This window comes from Patagioenas fasciata, chromosome 3 (assembly GCF_037038585.1).
Source record: "Patagioenas fasciata isolate bPatFas1 chromosome 3, bPatFas1.hap1, whole genome shotgun sequence".
Taxonomy (NCBI): Eukaryota; Metazoa; Chordata; class Aves; order Columbiformes; family Columbidae; genus Patagioenas; species Patagioenas fasciata.
Window position 1 is genome coordinate 19248274 of NC_092522.1, and position 15411 is coordinate 19263684.

General features: G+C 40.0%; 1 pseudogene; it reads left to right on the plus strand.

Annotated features, from left to right (window-relative positions):
- LOC136099424 (CAP-Gly domain-containing linker protein 4-like) overlaps positions 1–10557 on the plus strand; it is a 32278-nt pseudogene extending 21721 nt beyond the window's left edge.
- Positions 10558–15411: the final 4854 nt, after the last annotated feature.

The following is a 15411-nucleotide window of genomic DNA, read 5'->3' on the forward strand; positions in this document are numbered from 1 at the left end:
GTTTGTTGTGTATGACTTACCTGTAAAATTATTTTTCATTGTTAGGATGTATATATTTAATTGTATATATTATTTTTTATAGGATTAAATATGCCAAAAAAAGACAGTGCTTCTGAAACCAACTTTATGACTCCTAAAAGGGGCAAAGCTGTACCTGCAAAAGACGGTAATGAAATTTTTAAAACTTTTTTAACATCTTGAGAAAAATTTTGAGTAGACCAGAGGAAGTATTATTACTGCCATACCTCTGAAAAAGTCCTTTATCTATAGGAAAGAGTTTCCCTGCCTGTCTGTATTCAAGTCCCAAGCACGCTGTACACATTTATTTTCCCAGGAGCAAGAGTAATTTGTGTGGGTGTTTGGCTGGCGTTCTGTGTTGGTTTGATAACAGCTTTGGTCCATATGTGTGGCCAAGAATATTGACAAGCCCTTAGAGCTGAAAGGTGTCTCGTAGTGAATGATTTTCCAGAGGATCTGCAGAGTTACCTTCTAGGGTTTCTGAGGGGAGGAGACCTTTTGCCCTGTGTCGTTACTGCCTAGATTTTAATGAAGAGTCGTGCACATCTTCTGTTGGAATTTTTTTTCTCTCCTGTATCTGTATGTTCACACTTGTATTATAAAGTGTTGTCATCTAACAGTACTTAACAGTCTTGGCATTGTATCATGGAAGCCTCATAATAACGAACTTCAAATATGAAAAATGAAACTCTAGCATTTTCAAAAGTTCCTTTTACATACAAATCATCCTCTGCAATTATCTAGTTTCAGAATGGGATAGTGACTTCTATTGCATCAGTATGTTGTTTGCCAAATGAAAACATAAAGGGACGTCGCTTTCAGGGCTGTCTTTAACGAATTGTAACAATCCGGTTTCCTTTGAGGTTTTCTCTTTAGAATCATACTATGAATGTTGGTAAAAGCAATATTTCTTTGAATAACTTGAAGTGTGAATTTCAGTATACCTTCTTTGAAGAAAAGCATCTTTTTATATCCTCTGTCAGTGAGCAGTTGTAAGGAAGAGACTTGGGCAAGAGGCTAGTGTAAGGTATTTAAGTACTGTCCAATCAGGTACTTTTTCAGAGGTGAGCTAGAAAACTTGTGTAGACAGAGGTTTCCAACATTTTGTTCATGGAGGGCGCTTAATGGCTTGGTCTTCAGGTTCTGGTCATGCGATGAAAATAATTGGCAGGATAGTGTCTGTGTTTGATGGATATATGATATCTGCAATTAATAGGACTCCAAAGGCTTCACAGGCTGTAAGTGATGTGAAGCCTCATTTTGTGATTTAGTGGTTTAGCTGATACTGCTATAAAGCAGGTGCAGAACCTTTAGAAAAATCCAACTTAGAAAGTAGTTCAGCTTGGGGTTTTCCTGGAGTTTGTGCTGACTCTGTTGTGTGGTGTTTGTTTGTTTGTTTTTAAACAAACTCCCCAGAAACCCTTGACAAATTGGAAAAACTCTTGGGGGGATGGTGGGGAGGGAAAAAGATGGAGAGGAGTAAGGCCAACTACAAAGTTCTGGAGCAAGGCTGAAACAGTCAACTCTATAAATACACCCTGGAAATGATATGCCCAGTAATAATTCTGCATAAAAGGACCTGGAGATACTGAGGATTACAGGGTAAACGAGAGTCATCTATGCTGTCCCGTTGCAAAAGGGGAAGCACACTGCGATGGGCTGTCAGCCATGAGGTAATGCAAAGTGACCTGGATGCTTCACTTGGCACAGGTAAGGTCTCTGCTAGGATACAGATCTAGCTTTAAATACCACATTTCAAAAAGATGCGAGTCATCTGGAGAGAATTCAGAGAAGCCACCACAGTAACTGGAGATATAAAACATGACTTAGGAGTAGAGACTGTTGGAATTGTGATTGTGTGATTAACAACATGTGTAACAAGAGTAAGAAATCTTGAGCTAAAACTGTGGTAATTTAGGCCTTTATATTAGGGGGGAAAAAAAATCCCTTGAACAGTGTAGATAATGATGTGGTGAAATATATTGCTGACAAGTCCTGAGATCGCCCTGATGGGAGATTTTTAAGAACAGGTCAAACACTCGCTTCTCAGGAGTGAGCTAACAAACAGGTGTTTTGCCTGATGAAGAGAAGTAGATTGTAAGACCTGCTGAAGTCCCTTTTGTTCTTCCTTCTCCTGCCCCATGATTTCCTACAAAATTAAGCATCTCAATGGCTGGTTTAGTTTCAGCAGCTTTTGTTACACTCATGTAAAAGTGCTTGGTGATGGTCTGACCTCCAGTGAATCCATTACTGGACTGACTTTTAAATATGGACTTGCAGTATGTGTTCACAAACGCAGGTGAATATTTATATAATACCTTTGACTTGAAGGTTGCCTGTTTAGTCACCAATCATTTAGTAATTTGCATTTTCTTCATTGTAGGACAGCTGCAGCCAATATCTCAGTCTTTAGATTGATATCTCCAAGTACCTAAGCTTTTGCTTTGACCCACTGAATTTACTGTTCTGCAGTTCTTTACTGTTTTGCCAAACTGAAGGATTAAAAAATTGAACATGTTAACTCTTTTGCTTTGTGAAACCTAAAGTATTAAGCCTCTCAGAATGCTGAAAACCTCTATAAGCCATAGAATCATAGACTACCAGGTTGGAAGGGACCACAAGGGTCATCTGGTCCCAGCTTTCTTGGCAAAAATACTGTCTAGAAAAGATGGCTCAGCACCCTGTCCAGCGGCAACTTAGAAGTGTCTGGTGTTGGGGAATCCACTGCTTGCCTGGGGAAATTATTGCAAAGGCTGATTGTTCTCATAGTGAAAAATTTCCCTCTTGTGTCCCATCAAGATCTCCCCAGGAGTAACTTTTATCCAATACTATCTAAATTTTTCACATTGAGAAACTGAGGCCTAGGCATGCCTTCCTGAGGGTAGGAAAGGGAGGAACTGGGGAGAGCCTTGAAAAGGAAGGAGGAAAGCTGAACATAAATCTTATCAGACAGTTTAGACATCAGGGTTTGCAAATGCAGATAAAAGTGATTTATTTCCCATTCTTACTTTAGAGTACAGTTTTTAATATTAATACAGTATGTAATGGAATATAGTAGGCTTTAATCCAGACAATAATTCACTCACATAATATCACCTTCCTTCTACTTCTCATCAAATCTTTAATAGGCTGGATGCTGAAAGTGTGGTGGTGTGATCTCTTATTAGTAAGGCTCCCATATTTTAATAAATTTGCTTGGGACTATTTAGAACTTTTGCAGAGTGAAAAAGAATGGGCTTTTGGAGACCTCTTCCAGCACTCAGCTATCACCGTATTCCTGAGGCTGGGTGAGGTGCACCTGTCTCATTCCTGACAGGTGTTTGTGTAAGTGCTGCTTAACAACTTCTAGTTTTGGCTCTTTAGTCTGTATTCTGCCCACCACAGAGAACAGATAACGTCCTTCATACAGAAGCTTTCCCTTCTGCTTCATCTGTCCTTTTCCAAAAATGATCTCTGAAGGACTATTTCCACTTCTGTCTTTTAGGTTTTCCTGGGTACAGCAGCTCTTCCTCTTCTACTACCTCCTTGGAAGGCAAACAGAATTACTCCAAGAAGTGAAATGCAACTAGCAGCAATAAAAAAGCAGTGACTAGAGTCTCTTCTGCCTCATCTAAAATTAGTGCTGGTATGGTCTGTTTTACTGAGGTGTATTTTGACAGGTGGGAGTTTACTGCTGTAGTGAATACTTATGTAGAACTACTTCTGCTGTTTCAGAATCTGAGATAGTTCAGGAAAGACACCTGGGAGGTAGTTTAACCATAAACTTGAGTTGGGCAACTCAAAAAAAGGTTTTAGCACACATTCAAGAGGAAAAAATGTTTTTATAGCTGGTCACTGTGCCTTTCAACTGCAGAGAAAAGGCTGTAGTCCACAGTTCATGAGGAAGCAAAGCAATTCCTTGTCTAAGCAAAATTTGCGGTATGTTGCCATGGGTTAAAGGTACACTACATTAAAGATAGATACTGTTTACTAATCCTTTGGCTCACTATGTAAGTATTTTTAAAATTTTAAAGATATAATGTCACTAATTGCAGATCTTGTTCTTCTGTTGAACAGGGTTGTATAGTTCTCTTGCTACAAGAAAAAATCGTTTTGATGAAGGAGAAATTCAGGTTGGAGACAGAGTGCTGGTGGTTGGACAGAGAACAGGCATTGTTAGATTTTGTGGGATGACAAAATTTGCACCAGGTATTTGCAATAGTCTTCGCGTATGTTGTAGAATCAATATGGAATAACCTATATGTGAGCACGTGAACATTAAGAGAACTCCATCTTTTTCCTCACTCCCTCCAAAACAAATATCTAAATTTACTGTGTTGTTTCAAAGTTCTTCCTTCCTCTTTCCTAAATTTAATTGATTTTTTTTTTTTAACTTAATGTAACTGCCAGGAAAAATAATGGTTTTAAATATGACTTTTTACTTGTCCACTAACTTATCTTAATCAGGAGAAATATTTTGATGTTGAAATTGTAGGTATTGTTACAAAGCTTTCTGAAAATCCTCAGTTTAGGCTCCGAAGTGGTATATAGTTTATTGAAAACACATGCCTTTACTCCTTACTTATTGTAGTAAGTCTTTTTGAGACAGCTCCTCTCTTGCAATACTGGTGCTCATACCATGTCTTATACATGTCTCATCCTTATCATTTTAGCATCTTTAAGAGGGTAATTGTGAACGTTTAAATCTTAACTAAGAAGTGTTTAGGTCAGACAGATGAGCAGTTACGAGCATCTCAAAAAGCCCCAAACTGCCATTCTCTCATCCTTCTCCCTTTCAGTTCCTCCCTCCCTTACCCTTGCTAAAAACCACACTGCAGTGAAAGCAGGTGTTTTCAGATGGAATTGCATTATTCTGAATTATGGAAACTGATTTATGAATACTAATTTTTTCCAACTGAAGTCCATGTTCTTTAAGTCCTTATCTAAAATCTTGCAAGAGTAATGCAAAACCAGTTGGTATTGGTGTAAGTGCCTAGTTTAAATGAGGGTCATTTGATTGATACGTGAGCGGCAATACTCTGTCTTGACACTTTGTGGCATCAATATTTAAAACAAAAGAAGAAAAAGTTAGAATGACAGAATGTGAGATTGTGGTACAAACTACATACTTTTTTCATTCTTGCCCCTTTCCCCAGTTTCATTGTAGGCAAGTCTTTGCTTAAGATATTGCAGTTAACTGATTCTACACTTCCATGTGATCATTCTTACCTTCGTGTTGTTACTTAAAAAGTAAACAATGAGAAAAGGATTGCTTTTCCAAATTTACTGTAATAAGCGTAAAATCAGAAAGCTGTTGGACAATGTGAGTCTCCTCCCTCTCCCTCCAAGTTAAGAAATTATTTTTTTTTTTTTTCCTAGAAAAACATGGTACTGTAAGAAGTGAGGATGGAAAGATCACAAGTCTTCACCATTTGCAAAACCAGAAATTTATAGCAAATGTAACAGATGCATTTTTAAGTATTTCAATTTTAATGTGGATCAAAGCTCTGGAAGTTACCTAAATTTAATTTCTTTTTACTGCAATGCAGGTCTTTATTTCATTTGGAAAACAGGAAGGGAACAACACCTGACATTCTGAGCCCTTCTAATTGATAAGCTGTCAGCCCTGCGTTTCTTGGGCTGCTAATTACAATTACCATTTTATCCAGTGCCTTAGTACCAAGTGACTTGAATTAAATTTTGAGTCTTTTGGGGATGGATAGCATAAGGACTGCTAATGGAGTATGAAATTTAGCACCTTTACATAATTAGCTCACATTTATCACAGGTTATGAATGATCAAGCTTATTACCATCTTGATGCCTGCTCAGTGTTCTGTACGAGATGAATTGCTGGCCAGGTCTGGTTCTTACACCCTTCTCCCAAAATCATACAACCAGCCTTGCAATTTGTGTTAATTAAAACTTGCTAGATGGAGAGAAGGAATGAATTAATATCAAAACTTTAATTTTACTGTTGATGATCTCAGATGAGGCATAAACCGTGTGGTCAGAGGATTGGAGAGGAAAACCTGAACCACTGCTGCTCTTTGTTCTCGTCTCCTTTTTTGTCAAATGGCCACTGTTACATTCAGCAACATTCTGTTTGCCTTTAGTACGTATATCAAGGGGTTTACCTTTTCTGCATTAAATCAAATGTCAATAATTTTCTTGAAAGCAAACAAAAATGCAGAGATAATTCTCTTTAGGTTATGATATGCGTTTTTGCATAGTTACATAGATGATAATAATAATAAATATATATATTACAACTCTTAATTTCTAACTAGAAACCATTTTCCTTGATGTGGATAAATGCCAACAGCACCAGCTATCTAGATGAAGAAAAGCCCGTGGTGTTTTGTTCGAAATACTGTGGTTTTACTGTTTTGAAATGTAGGATTCTGGTGCGGAATTGAGTTGGACAAGCCTCACGGGAAGAACGATGGTTCTGTTGGAGGCGTTCAGTACTTCAGTTGTCTTCCCAGATATGGTATATTTGCACCACCATCTCGTGTGCAGAGGTAAGCACTGACGCTGTTGTAATGTTTGTGTCGCCAAACGCTTTCTTAATACGTTTCCAGTGAGAAACATTTTGTAGCAGAAATGGAAGAAACAAATGTTTTCTTCTGTTGATGAAAGTTTATAGCATCCATTAAAAAACTAGTAGGTTTTAGATCAGCTTTTTTAAAGCAGATTAGAAATGCAGCTCCCTATTTCTCTTGCAACCTGTTCAGGTATTTTCAATCCAGGGCCTCCATTTCTGATACATTCTGTGTTCATTAAATCTTAGTTCCATAACCCAATCCTGATGCATTAAGCTGAATTTGGTTATAAAAGGAGGTTGCCTTGGACATGAATGGAAATGCTGTTCTCATTCCAGATAACTGCACTAAGCATCCACCACTTCGTAGTCTCTTTGTGAGGTTTCAGGAAGAACATTTGAGGAATACCATGCTTTTTCCTCCTGCATTTGTATCTCATCATTCTGCCAGACATGTTCTTGCTTTTCTATCCCTGAATATCCTCCACCAAACTTAAAGACCTTGCCTCAAAATTATACATGCTTTCTTGCTGAATAAAAGGCAAGTAACTCGAAGAAATGAGTTTGCTCCAGGCACCTCTTACATAGCAGCCTGATTACAACTGAAAGTTTAGTGTCTCCTGGAGTTGGATGGAGAAGAGAAGGAATGAGAACTTTGACAAAAAGGACTCCAGCAGTTCAGAGTTGAGTTGCAATGAATTCTTCATTATGTTCTTGCTTTTCAGACTAACAGGTTCTTTGGATTCACTCACAGAGACCTCATCGAGTAAACTAAATCACACTTTTCCAGGTAGGAGCGTAAGATGCAGTGACTTGGGTTGGGCAGGTGACCGTCCTACAACCAGAACCCACAGCACAAAGCCCCCTTCTCCAAAAGCACAACGGGTTTTCAAGGAACTCAAATGCCAGCCAATAGTCTGGCTGCTCCCTTCCTAAGAATGTAGCCAGTGAAAGGAACTGTGGAGTACTGCCGTTGTTATTAACCCTGAACTGGCAGAAATAATTGTCAGAGTTAAGACTGTTGCCACTCTTCCCTTATCACCGTATTGCATTCTAATCAGAGTTAACCATAAATTGAAACTCTCCTTAATCTAAACTGAGATTGATGAAGTGTGGGGAGGGATCTATATGCAGTTACTGAAACTCCTGTGAGAAACTTGAAGTATTTTTATTTTTCCTTACCTCAGCTTTTTGTGAAAAGACTGCTGCAAATTACCCTTGTCCCATTTGTTTAATTTCATTTCTGTGCTCTCTGAACATTTGAAAATGTAACGGGCACTTAATTTCATGAGAAGTTTCATCACTTAAGTTCCAAATTGGAGGAGAGAATGTGTATCAAATGTAGAAGAAGGAATATAAAAAAACCCACAAAGAATATGAGTTCATAAAGATATTATAAAAATGTACTACACTGCTTTTTAACCTTTCCACTTAGGTTTTAGACGCAGTCTAAGCACCACTTCTGCGTCTTCACAAAAGGAGATAAACAGAAGAAACTCCTTTGTTAGGTGAGTGTTTTGAATTAAAAATGTTTGGGTGAGCTGGCTGTTAGCTTTACCGTGTCTTCTTCAAAATAAAACCTTTGTGTATAATATTTAGATCTTTACATGTTCCTTTTTTTTTTCCTTCCAAAATGGACCAGTAGTAGACTCTGTTTCTGTGTACAGGAGTACAGTCCTTGGATTCAGGTTGGCATTGAAACTGTTTTCCAGTTCACTGCATATGCTCCAAATTCTTGTGTTCTCACACAGCTGGGTGAAGTTCAGGAGCTCTTTGTAAAGGCCTCCACTTTGTCATGGTGATTGTGACTGATCCTTGCACACTAAAAGTAGTTTTGGCTAAACTCTTTGAAGCCCCAAATACAATGTTTTGTACTGCTGAATTTACCAATACTATCACCTGCAGTAAATACTGTACAGCCTGGCAGCAGGTGAGAGGACATTGATTTTCCAAGCATTTCAGACTGCTGTGTGCTCTAGCCTGGCGATGTTATTACATGTTTTGCTAGTAACATGAGATCAAACCAATTATTTTAGAATGGAATTTGAGTTTTTTTGCCCTTGCACTTCACAAAATTATAGATTTGCCTGGATACTTTATAGAAAGAAATATCTTTTTTGTTTTTTTTTCTTCTCCTCCTTTTTTTTCCTAACTAGATCTAAGAGCTCCGTGTTGCGGCGCAGCTGGAGTAACACCACTACAGCTACCATGGAGGGACCGGTGAAGCTGCACGAAGGCTCTCAGGTTCTTCTGACCAGCTCCAATGAAATGGGGACAATCAGGTACATTGGTCCTACAGACTTTGCACCAGGGATATGGCTGGGGCTCGAACTCAGAAGTGCCAAGGGAAAGAATGACGGTTCTGTGGGGGACAAGCGCTATTTCACCTGTAAGCTGAACCATGGGGTCTTGGTTCGACCCAGCCGAGTAACGTATCGTGGGATTAATGGGGCAAAACTTGTAGATGATATTTGCTGAGCCAAAATGTCCTCATACAATAGGAAATAAGTATTTAAAGCACAGAAGACCCCATCTAGAATGCAAACTTATTTTTAAATTATTAATTCTATATAAGTATATCTAAGATAAATTTTAACATAAATAAAAAAATATATATAGAGACAAAGTTCAGTCTCATTAAGAAGTAAAACCACTCTTCAGCTTCTGACTGGGAAGATTATTGCAAAAGCATCTTGGGATTGAGATGCTGAATTATTCGAATAATGTTCCAGTTAGAGAATGTATCACCAACATTCTCTGAAGCTGCTTTGTGATTCATGTGGTATTTTCCTCCGTGTAGTAACGAACTGATACTGCTTTGCACATTGCCCGCTTTTGACAGAGGAGGCGGTTAATGAGTGACATTAGTGTGGTCACCAGGCACTTTGTCAGTTCCAATGTCAGCTGCTAGCAATAAGAAAGCAAAAAAGAAAAGATCAATTTTTTCAAGCAGTTGTGAAGTATTTTTACATGTTATCATTCAGATCCCTCCTCTTCTCGCCCCTCCTGTTCTCCTCTCCGGAACACAAAAGGGCTGATAAATAGAAGTATTTGTGGCTATCCTAGTGTACAGCAGCAATTAAATACAAAGCCCTTAAAAAAGCACAAATAATGCTGCATGTCAGTCTTTATAGTAAAAAGCACTTTTTGCTGGATGCATTTGTAGAAAGAGCTACATATAAGAAGCACTCTTTAAAATAATGCACTTTGTGCTCTCCTGGAGAGCTTTCCCTCATTTTTAAAGACTTTTTGTTTGGTGTGCTGCAGGCTATGAGTATCACAGTTTTTAAATGCAAATAAACCCAGAGTGGAACTATACATAATAGCCTCATCATTAATATTAAGACTGTATAAATACAGCATGGTAATTCCTGCCAGTGGTATGGATTATATGCAGGGTTTTCAAGTAAGCTATTACCATGATTTGATTTGTTTGCAATACATTTCTTTTTTGTTTCCTTTGGAACAGTTTGCAGTCTAAATTTATTTTAAGAGTCTTATGAGAAATTAAAGATGGTTTTAGGTACAGCATTGTTAACGCACCTTGATGTGACATTATTTGCATATCAGCTTTTTAAAACTGCTAACATTTTGTCCAGGTTTTAAACATATATTGTATTTTAATTGCTCAGCATATGTAAACATTATCAGGATGGTTTAGTGTTCCAGAACAGTAATTTTATTCTTAAATGATCTGCTCACTCTTACCTACTTGAAGAAGTGACACTTTAAATTACATCATAATAACCTATTTTTAGACAATATTCTGCTGCTGTTACCTTCTTTTAAATAGTGCTGTAGCTATTTTTCCTGAGCTGTATTTAAAATAATGCGTATTGTATTCTAACTTATGTGAATTTTTAACTGAATAAAAAAAGCTGTAAATTTTGAATGTAAAAAAAAAAATCAGTGCTTTGTATTTGAAGCTGTAGATGTTCAGTCATCTACTGAACTTTGTCCAATATCTGTTTCTTGCTGGTGTTAGTAAAATAAAACCCTGGTGAATAGTTTGGCAAAAATAATTTCCATTAGGTTGTTACAGGATGTACATCCTCTCACTTCTGTTCTTAGGTACAAATTAGGCAAATGAGATAAAGGGTGGAACAACAACTGTGGTATATAAACCAGTAGTTTTTATATCTTCTTGCTGTTTGGTACCAAACCGCCAGCTGTCAAACAAAGCATTTGTGCATGTTTTGCTGGTTTGTCCCGGCACCATGCTCCCAGGTGGGCAGTTCAGTTTCTGTGATGAAACACCTGTTGTCAGAGCTGCTGTTTTTCCTGCCTGACACGATGGAATGGCTGTACCTGCTTTTCCTGACGGGCGGTGGGAGTTCCGCAGAAGGCACGTGAGGGTTAGGCAGCAAGCTCACGCAGTTGGTTGTAGTCACACCATTTCTATGTTGTGTATCTTGCACAGAGGAAGAACCACATGGAAATAAGTTATATCCAAGAGCGCTCTGATTCACTGGTAACTCTTTTTTCCTCCAAGGGTGTCAGGCTGCACCTTCTGCAGGTCTGTAGCTGTACCCAGGTCAGCTGGAAGTGGGAGTCTCTGGGGCCCGGGTAGCAAAGCCTGCAGGACTTCATTCAGTCCTGTCTGAGGGGCAGCCAAGAGGGCACAGGTGCCACCTGAGTTCTGGGGCAGCGTGCTCTCCCTTCAGCTTCAGCTTGCTGCACCCTTCTCCTGAAAGCTCTGCCTGTAGGTTAGCACTGTAGGTTACAGGAGCAAGTCAGGACTGTTATCAGTACAGAGCTGAGAATCTTCTGTACCAAAGCAAGAAGCTCTGTAAATTTATGTGGCCTGAAACAGAAATAAATCATGCCCTCCGTTCCAGAAGGGATTACTGATGGCTGTCTTCAAGTTGGTGATGTGAAGGGATTTGTGCTTCCTTAAATCCAAGGTAAGTTGCCATAATCCTTTTCTCCAGTTCTTGCAGAAGGACACTTTGTGTCATAAAACAAGATTCTGAAAATAACTGGCAGTGAAGTTTGAAATTAGGTGCTGTCCTGAGGTCTGTGCAATCACAGCCCAGGACTGGTTAGAAAAGAAGACAAATGATCCTCAAAGTCGCCTTAAGCCATATAAATAGATATTATCTGTTTTATAAATAAATAAAGAGATGGTCTCCAGCAATTCTGTGCTGCCTGTGCAGACTTCGAGGCTTGTCCTTGTGCCACAGCACATTTCTGGGGTCCAGTTTCAGAAAAGGTACTTCCTCAGTGCTCTCAGCAATGACATCTTTCAAAATTTGTTGGACACTGGCTGGAAGGGTCACAGGTGTGACAATAGGACAGTCACTTTCTTGAAGTGTCCTGGGATGGAGAACTCATTTCTAGAGTTCAATCCTGTTGGATTCAGGGATAGTTTTCCAGATGTTGACAGTAATGGTTTTCTGGGCAGGAAGCCTGTGTTTTGAAGTGCTGCTATCTAGGAAGATCTGAGGCACAAGGATCCAAAATTGGCTCTGCAGATTTTCAAAACATTACCTAATTTCTCTGAGAAGTTAGCTTTGTTACCTGTGAGTGTTGCAGAGGAGGCAAGTCCAGTATTTAAGTCACAGCTTTTAGAGTTCTAGTTTTGCAGAAGCCTTGTCCAACACCAGGTGGAAACTGAAACCATGTCCATGAAAGCCACCCAGCAGAGCACCCACCTGCATCCTTTCTCCTGCCTTGCTGCAGACAGAAAACTCTGGAAAAAAAAGGTACATCAGAGCACAGGTTTCCAGCCAGTGCCAGATCTGAACCAGGATGTGGTGGGGGCCCAGGGACTGGAGGTGCTCCTGGGAGGGCAAAGGAGAGCTCCCTTCTCAGGGAAGGGGGGAAACGGAGGAAGAGGAGGAGTGCCTGCCAGATACTTGCTCAGGAAAGAGTCTTGTTAACTAAACCACAGATCAGTCTTGCAGGAGAATGAGCATATGGCCAAGCCAGTGCAAGAGAATACGGTTTATAGGTAAGTCAGTCCTCATTTTAAGGAGCATTTCTTGAGAAAGCAGCTACCTGCAGCACGGGAGTGGTACAGAGAGGGGAAAAGAACATTTCAGGGCAGGAGCAACCTCTTCCCATGTTTGTCACAGGACTGTAGGACACTCCACTGTATTAAAATGCAGCTTGTAATTAGACCTACTCAAAGTCCACATACAGACTCAAAGAAAAATGCTGTCTTGGGATATAAGTGTTAAAGAATGCAAACACCTAGATTCTCTCTTCAACCATATACTTTGTTCTCTTTATACTGGCCAGTCTCCTACAGGTAAAGGCCAACCTTGGTGATTTGGCACCTTTCTCTGGAAGAAACTGGGAGATGCGACATTTGCAATGCAAACAAGTCAAACTTGCTGCTGCCAACCAGGAAGGTGACTCTCAGTTTAACACCACAACTCCTTTCTCTGTCCTTCTGTAGCTTTACCAAGTGAAAACTGATCTCCAGAGCCATCCCTTGGTTATTACAAAAATGATGTGACGTTGACCCAATCATTACACAGCGCAACACAGAGAAAGCCATTTTATTTGTCTTCATGCCTTGTGGTTCACTACACTTGTTTACAATACAAATACACTATTCAATACAAAATACTCAATGACCATATATTAGTATTTTTCTTTATAGTATCCCTGAAGCCCACAGGCCCTTCCTTTATAAACAATGTTGCATAAACTGCTGTACATGAGACAGACACTCCTATAATGAAGCTTTGTTACTAAAAGAAGCCAGATGCAGACAATTCGGACATTTTCCTGTGATGGGTTTAGCTTTGGGACAGACAAACGCTGATGTCTTTGCTGCAGTGAAAGGCTGTTTTATGTTATTCCTATCTCAAGGTTCTTGTCAGCCAGCAGACGGGCTCAGTAACAGGAGCAGACACGCAAAGTTAAGTCCTTCAGAGCCCATTTCACACCTCTTACATCAGGCAGCGTGAGCAGCTGCCCCCAGCGCTGCTGTGGCTGCTCTGGTGCCGAACCTGTGGCCTTTGGGCACAGACGGGGGGACACCAAGGGACCCACAGCACTGAGAGGGGCTCAGCCACATTAACGCAGCCCCCTGCCTTCAACCCGTGGTATCAAAACCTCCTTCCTCGCTAGAGCAAAGCCCCTCTCCTGCCACCACTCGAGGAAGCAGAACCACCCAAACTTCTTGCCTCCATTTCCAGGCACAGGATGGAGAAACAAGATTCAGCAGCGAAAAGGAAGATGGAGAGGTGGAAAGGCAGACAAACAGGCATCCCAACCTCATTTACCTTCAGCAGCTTACAGAATCAGACACCTACCTAACATTTACAGGAAACAGTTAAAATCCAGGTGGAAATCAGCCATTTTCAGAGTAAGAGTGGCAGCACAGGATTCTCCCAGTCGTGCTTTACATCCTGTAGCTCATACTGCTTCCTGCTGCTCCCCTGCAGAGTGAGGAAGACACGTAAGACAAGAACGTAATCATTGCCAATGGAAAAGATTAAGTCTTAAAAACAAGTTCGTTAAAACTGTTTATATTGTCTCAATGAATTATATTTTTTTTTTAAAAAGTCATAGACAAAAACAAGTAAGAGGGTTAAAATAACTTGATATTTTTTTTTTTCCCTCCTACATCACTGTGAGGGAATTTGGCATTAACACATGCTGGGCTGCTTTGGTCTTGATAGCTCATGGTGACTAAGCCCCTCTGTTCCCTGCAGCTCTGAGAACTGAACAGGACACAAATTCAAAATTCCTGGTTTATGACTGGACAAAATGCTGTTGCTAATGGTGTACAGCTATAGAAAATGTGCTAGAATGAAACTGCTAGAAGTTGGAACACAAGAAACATGGACACTGAACACTTCTAGATGTTGCAAAAGAAATGATAAATTCTATCAAGTACCTCCTTGTACAGAATGTAAGCCAGTCTCCTTACAACTGTGTTGAGTAAGTTACTCAGCTCTTTACACGCACGCCAAGTCTAGAACCTCTGAACTGCAGTCTGTTGGCCTTACCCTTTGGGATGCTGTAGTAATGGATTGAGCCTGAGTGTGAATTGTTACTTGAGTGATGGAAGAACTGGGTACCATTAAGAAAAGCTTTCCTCACAGCATCCCAGCCATACCAGTAAAATCTTGCACTGTCACTGAAATCCTGGCAATGCCTTGGCAACAGGACAGGTGCTTAAAGTTAAGCAATGCCACTGCAGAACGACCAGGAAACTCTGTGGTGCAGCTGCACACAGGTAGCAGAGCAGCCTTTAGTACAGGCAATTAATTCATGGAAATCATTTGTCATTGATGGCATTAGTTGTTTTCTAAGAAAGAGGACAGGCAAATGCTCCAAGCCTTGTTTTTGAGTGGCAAGATTTGATTAGCATCAATATTTACAAAATGATTTTTGCAAACTGGAGTACTGTACTTGGACAGCACACAGGGCTACCAGCCTGAATGCTTCCTCTGGAAGAGCTCAGAATTGGTTTTTTTTCATATTAACAATATGCGCAAACTGGATTTCTGAATTCCTCTCAATTCCAAGAGTTAATGGGGAGGATTCAAAAGAAGCCAACAACACAAAAACCCCACAACAAAGCATTGTACACTGGAGACACTGGCAGGAAGATTACTGAAAACCACCTGCTAGTGCAGGAACAGGATTTATCTCAATGCACCATACTCAACAGACTGGAGAATTTCCGCAGTAATTCACCATTTCCCTCGGCCAGAATTATCTCCTCACGTATTCCATAGGTAAGAAGCAGTAATGTGTTTAGCTCCTCCTTTGTTTGCAACTCTCATTCTTCTAATAGTATTTCAGTTGGGATAAAATAACTGCCTAGCACGGCAGGGGCCTTTTACCCCCTTCACTCCCACAAACTTACAATCATATCTTGCTGCTCGCTCTTTTAACGCTTCTTTT